Source organism: Tenrec ecaudatus, chromosome 13 (assembly GCF_050624435.1).
Source record: "Tenrec ecaudatus isolate mTenEca1 chromosome 13, mTenEca1.hap1, whole genome shotgun sequence".
NCBI lineage: Eukaryota > Metazoa > Chordata > Mammalia > Afrosoricida > Tenrecidae > Tenrec > Tenrec ecaudatus.
The window spans coordinates 101,511,875-101,518,768 of record NC_134542.1 but is presented as its reverse complement, the minus strand read 5'-3'; the positions used below and the strand labels follow the sequence as shown (position 1 = coordinate 101,518,768).

Genomic DNA, 6,894 nt, shown 5'->3' with positions numbered 1-6,894 from the left:
TTTGTGCATGGTGTTGCTAATCTCTTTGTTGCACATAACCTTCTGTGATGAGTTCATTTGTTTTGGTATGTTCTTATTATTTTTATAATCTTTTTTTGTTTTGATGAGCTGGGTTATTAATTTTTCTGATTATCCTATAATTTATTAAATTATTTCTACATTTAAGACACTTTTCTATCAAAAGTTGACTTAACATCCTCTTAATTTTGAAGATCTATATTTGTACTCCTCTTTTTTAAAAACAGTTTTATTGACATATAATTCATATATCATATAATTCAATAGTTTAATAATATCAAGATAATTTTATAATCTTCACCATAATCAAGTTTTTATCATTTTATTGGAAGTGCATACAACTCCTATCACAATCCATACATCAATTGAATCAGGCATGTTTGTATGTGTTTGTATATGTTGCCTTCATTCTTTTATAGACATTCACTTTTTATTGAGCCTTGGTATCGGCTCTTTTCTTATCCCCTCTCCTTTCCCTCCCCACCCTCATAACCCCTGATAGATTGTACATTGTTATTTTTTCATCTCTCATACCGACTGCAGTCTCCCTTGCCCCATGTTTTTATTGTTCTTCCACCTGTAGAGGGTTGTATGGTTATGTGTTGATCATTGTAATCAGTTCCCCCTTTCTCCCTTCCTCTCCCCAATTTCCCTCTACCCTTTCTGGTATCACTATTTCCACTCCTGTTCTTGGATTTTGTGCTCATGACACATAATCAATTTTAAAATATTTTCTTCTTTCTTATACTCATTATTAGCCCTCCATATTCCCCAAACCTACCTTACCATCCCACCCCCAAACAAACAAACATCAGTTCAGTTACTGTCTCTATAGAGTTACTTCTCCTGGATTTCACATACAGAAAAACATACCAAAACAAATAAAATCCAACAGCAATTAAAAAAAAGTGAAACAGAAAACTTCAATCAAAAAGAAGGCAGAAAATATTAAAACTTAGAACCTACTTAAAATGGGTCAAAGGGTAGATGAGATGATGTGGTAGTTACACAATTTGATGTTAACTTGATAACTGAGAAAGAAGGGGTCGAGTCTAACTGGTCAATCAGATCACAGCCTGGTGATCCCTCCTTGTGGGCATGACCTTCTTGTGAGCATTCTGGGCTTCACATTCCTGATGGCAAGCCACATAGAGCCATGCCGATGACAGTCAGAGCCCTGGAGATGCTTTCACCACCACTGATGCACAGAACTTTCTACCCACGGGCCTGTGATCTTCCTGCATTGGACATCATCACATGTTCTGCCTGAGTTTAAAGAGGAATTAGGGACTAGGATCAGACAAATGAGCTAATATCAAATTTATGGACTTGATCTGAATTGGCCTGGGATGTTTTCTCAATATACAATTGGTCTTTGATATGAAGCTTTCTCTTACACATATCTAATTGTCTATGGAGTTGTTTCTTTAGTCAACCTGGACTAACACAGATGAGAAGATTATATTTTTCCTTAAGTACATGTGCCATAATTGATTTTACAGTGCTCTCTCTCTGACACAAAACTGTTCATATCACTCTACTATGGATTTCCTTTGTAATGGTCTTAGTTTAAAGACTGACATCACTCGCTCTCTATTTTCAGTCTCGAATGTTTGCCTTAGTTTGAACACTTCTATATCTGCTTCTGCATGACTTCCTTGTGTTTCAGGTACGTTTATCGCTTGTTGTTTGTTCTTTTTGATTTTCAATCTAAAGTACTTCATTTTTTGTGTCTGATAAGATTGATACTTTTTAGAAATATCTTTCATTTGTTTATCTGGAAATGTCCTCATTATGCCATTATACTTGAGGAGTTTGCTACCATGGATGTTATTTGGTTCTTTTTATCCCCCTTTCACTCAGTTTTATAAATCTCACCTCATTACCTTCTTGCAGAGTGTAGTCTTATTGGTTCTCTGTTGAAAGTAACTTTTATTTCCTTATCTTTATTGTTGGAAAGTTTGATTATGGCATGCCCTGGAGATATTCTTTTTGTGTCTGTCCTGTTTGTTTTTAAGCCTTTTCAGGTCCTGGGGTGCATATCTTCTTATTGTTCACAATATGAGGAAAGTTTTCTTCCAATAATTCTAACAATTCTCTCTTTCTTTTTTGTAAATCTCTTCTTACTTCGGCTTTTGGTCACCAATATTCCTTGGATGCTATCTCACATAATTCTTGAATTTTTCTATTTTTTCCATTTTTTTTCTGCTCACTGCTCTAGTAAATTTATATTGAGAGATTTGCTTATTATCTCACTAATATAGTCTTCCAATTATTCAATTTTACTCCTTCACCCTTTCAACATATGATCTCTTTTTGAAATCTTAGTATTATTCTTCTGGATTTCCACTTTCTATTTTTTCATAGCTCTAATTTTGCATTTATTTTTTCTACTTGCTCTGTGTTTCGATGTACTTGTTTAAAGTTTTGGGTGTATTTTTCTTGCTCTCATCTATAGTGTTCTCACTCTCTCAAATCATTGAGAGAATATAATTATTCTCTCTTTATATATTTATATGTACAATATTACAGATTATGTTTATATTATATCACACATCAAATTATATGTTATTTTTGTATTATATATACATTTTTATTTTATATTATATACAAATCTATTAATGTGCTAGACTGGGTTGGCTAGAGAAAAAATTCTAGTGATGCTCACATATGTGTAAAAGAAAGCTTTATATCAAGAAGTAATTATATGTATCAAGAAAACATCCCAGCCCAGTCCACATCATGTCCAGAAGTCTGATACTAACCCAAAAGTCCTCTTTGGACCCACACAGCCACATGCTGAATACAGGAATGCCACAGGCCTATAGATCCAATGGCTCAGTTCATTACAGGGCTCTAGCAGGTCTTAGAGTGGCATGCCGTCATGAAGATGAAGGCAGGGAGAGAGTGAGAGAAAAGGGCCAACCTACAGAGAGCCATTTATCTCAGTCACACCTCCAAAGGAGTTCATCAAGCTGCCACCTGATTGGCAGGCTAAATGCCACCCATATCTTGTGACGGGTGTCATGTTGACACAAGAGAAATCTAAGTATCACAATTATATAATATATAAATATTTATATATTATTTAAATATTCTATCATAAATATAATTACTTTAAAATTCTTAATTTAAAATTCCAATATCATTTCCTCTTTAGAAAAGTTTTCTGCTTTTTAATTTGGTCATTTATTTGTTTGTGGTGACTGCAATTATTTATTATATCTGAGATATGGTGGATACATTCCATTTGTATTTAATTGGTTATTTTATGTTGGTGTGTTCTTAGCATTCACTGCTTGCCTCCTACTAATGTCACAGAGAATGTATGTGTATAGTTGTCTGTTCATGTAGTGCAATTGAGGGCAATTTTAGTTGGTTTTAGCTGCTGTCTTTCATTCATCAGTTGGGACAAACACAGGTAATAGCCCTTACCTGATGGATGGTGCGGCTGGTGGCTAAAAAGGAGACGTGGATAGTGTCTCCCACTTGGAAGGACAAAATACAAAACAGAAAAAGAGAGCAAAAGAGAAAACCAACAAGAAAACAGACAACACCAAATGAATAAGACATAAAGAATGTAATTACTACAAAAGTGAATAAATACAGTGGGAGAGAAAAAAGAAAGAGAATGTGAAAAAGCACAATTAAAAGTTGGAGTGCAAGAAAAAGAGAAAAGCAAAAGAGAAAAAAATTAAGAATAAATTGAGGGAAAAATGGAATAAAAAGAAATGAAGGGAAAAATAAATGGAGAATAGAATTAAAAAGAGAAAAGGCTCTTCCTGCAAATAGAAGGAAAGAACCAGAGAAAAACCAGATGAAGCACGCCAAAGAGGATAACACTCTCGAGCACAGGTACCTGGAAGGAGATCATGAGGTCTGCTTTCAGTAGAGGGGCCTGGGGAGTTCTTGGTTCTAGATCACATTCCTGCTGGTTTAGAAGGTGTATGGGATCTCCACCTGCTCAGGTAGCTCTTTCAGAACAAAGGAAAGCTGGGGACAGAGCTGGTTATTCAAGGAGGTCCCATCCTCCCAAGGTTGGCTGGGAACAGCTTGCTTTCCCAGTATTGAGCGTTCTGCTTTTTTGGTGAGGTATAGTTCCCTAAATACTCTAGAAGAATAAACAGATGAGTTATCAGGGTAGAAAAAAAAACCGTCCTTGGTACAATATTCCTCCCATTTTTTCTCACTAATACAGTTTTCAATTTTCATAAAGCATCTTCACAAAAAACCCCTGTGATGGCATTGTGTCCTGTAAGAAAATCTATCAGGATTGCTCCCTTGTTGTGTTGTTACATACTATTGAATTGGTTCTATCTCATAGCAACCCTTGCTGAACAGAATTATACACTTGTCATGGGTTCAGGGTTGCAGCCACTCTCAATTCATCTCCTTGACAGTCTTTCTCTTGTTGTAGAAACCCCTTAGGGTTTCCATGAAACAGTCACACCAACCTTCTGAGGGAGCTCTCCATCTTTACTTTAAGTGGCCCAACAGATCTCTTTGGAAACCACTATTTGAAATGGATCATTTTTTTGAAAACTAAACAGAAAGACAAAGGATAGTGCACTAATGAGGCAACTTGTCTGCACCCATCCACTGATCATAGAGACATATTTAAACACATTTTGCTTGAGAAAAACTCATGCATGGATGAACGGAAACCTAGTAACAAAAGTCTGAATTACCCTTTCTGTAAGTTATATTAGAAGCAATGTGAAATTCTTTTATCAGAAACATCTTGTAATATTGTTATATTCTTTAGTAATATAAAAAGATTACTGAAAATTATGGCAATGAAGATAACAGAAGTGCAATGCTGAAAATGAATAATTAATTAAAAAGCTATCCTCCTTTTTGTCATGAGTCAATGATTTAAAAAAATTTATCTGCATATTATATAACCCCGTATGAGAAATGAAATGTAAACATGAGATTTCACGGCATTTTTCTAGTTGATGTGATCTAGTAGTTTTGACCACTGGCCAGGAAAATGGGAAGTGACCGTGTGAAATTATGGAAACCAGCATGATTTGCCATTTTCTGTGTTCTGGGTGTTCAAATGTATTTGGGTTGATGCTACTCTCATGTTTCCCTAAATGATGAAAGACATTCCACCAGGTGTTCATGAATCAGTCATATTTTCCCTGCATCATTTATGTACATACATATAATTTGTCAGATTTAGAGAGTCTTATAAAATCTTGGAGTGTCTAAATTGAACAAATCTTGAGGGGTTTGTAATTGAACTAAAAGTTGGCAGTTTCCATACTTACTTGGCAGGGGAGAGACCATGATCACGAAGGGGGTTTTCCCAGGGCGAGGCTTATCCATCGCACTCCGGATGTGCTGACCCTTGAGATTTCCCCAAATGTGGGAAACTCAACTGCATAATTTGTGTTAATGGGGGATTGCGTTCGCGCTCTCCCTTAAAAAAACACACGTTGGCAGTTTCCATCACCCAGGATGCTTTAGAAGAAGGTCTGGTAATCAACTTCTGAAAAATTGGCCACTGAAAGCCCTGTGGAGGACAGCTTCCCCTGACATGGATGGAGACTTCACAGGTAGGAACCGAAGAGACAGCAACTGCTTTTGTTTTGCTTTTTGTTTGTTTCTCTCATTGCTTAGTAGTCTATGATATCAGTGTAGGTACAGATAAGACCGTTGGATTTAAGAAGACCCATCATACTGAATATGTTTGACCCATCATAATGAATACATATATGGAGAGGGAGGGCCTGCAGCGTGCTGGAGGACTGAGTGAGTGAGTCTGTCTATCTAAATGTCATGCTAGATAGAGGAAATGGACCAGCCCAATGGAACAGGACATTTGATCTCTTCCACTGAGTGATCTCAGATAATTGATGCCCCTTCACTGGCCTTTAGTTAAGAGGATGTAATATTACTTTTTCTTCCTTGCAAGATTTCTGAAGAAGGTAAGTCTTGTAAACATATCTTTTAAAACATATCAGTATTTAGTGATAAATATAAGTACACTGCTCTAAAAACAAAACGAAAAAAAAAAACCCCAACAAAATCACTACTACTATCGAGTTGACCCCAATTTATAGCAACCTTATCAGGCAGGGTGGAACTGCCAGTGTGGGTTTCTGAGATTGTAGCTGCTTATGGGAGTAGAAAGCCGCATCTTTCTCTGATACAGGTGGTCCTGAACTGCTGGCCTTGTTGTTTGCAGACCTATAAAAACCACTCAGCTCCTCTAAAGGCTCATCATCAATCAAAGATTTACTTGCACTGGTTAACCAAAGCTTACTAGACTGATTAAGTAAAATAAGATGTATTTGACGATTACTGTCATTTCAAAGAGTTGAGAAGCACCTCTTTATATTCATAAGATAAATTAATGTGATATAATAAATGTAATATGTATGCATAACCTTATTTAATATATGAGTATGACCTATTTAAGCACTTATCTATGGGTTATGAGAATGTTCTGGTTCAAAATTTTGCCATTTTATCTATAATTCATCATATATTATTATCATCATCAGAAAAAAATCTTTCAAGCGAATATAAATAGCCAATTTTGTCAGTTACAAAAAAAGGCTGAATGGGCAATGGTGCGATGACTAAGAAAACCGTAGCTCATCTTATTTTATGTGTTCCCTTTATAAACATTATATGTTCCTTCTATATTTAGGCACTGTGTACACAGATAGACTGCATTTAAATTTTTAATTTTTGAATTAAAAAGAAAAAAAGATGGTCATTGAGAGATTAAAATTCAGAAGATAAAATGCAATGTATTGAAATCAGAATAGAATAATGTAGTAGCAGTTTTCAGTAACGATTTTCCATAAATGTGAAAGAATTGAAAAATTAGTGTAAAAATTAGCATAGTCTAAGTAATAG

At 35.5% G+C, this 6,894-nt stretch overlaps 1 non-coding gene across 1 annotated transcript; it reads left to right on the top strand.

Moving 5' to 3' along the window:
• The first annotated feature begins 5,286 nt into the window (after window positions 1-5,286).
• LOC142425212 (U1 spliceosomal RNA) lies at window positions 5,287-5,450 on the top strand. The gene has a single exon (XR_012779566.1). It is a non-coding gene; the product is annotated as a U1 spliceosomal RNA (small nuclear RNA).
• The last annotated feature ends 1,444 nt before the right edge of the window (window positions 5,451-6,894 follow it).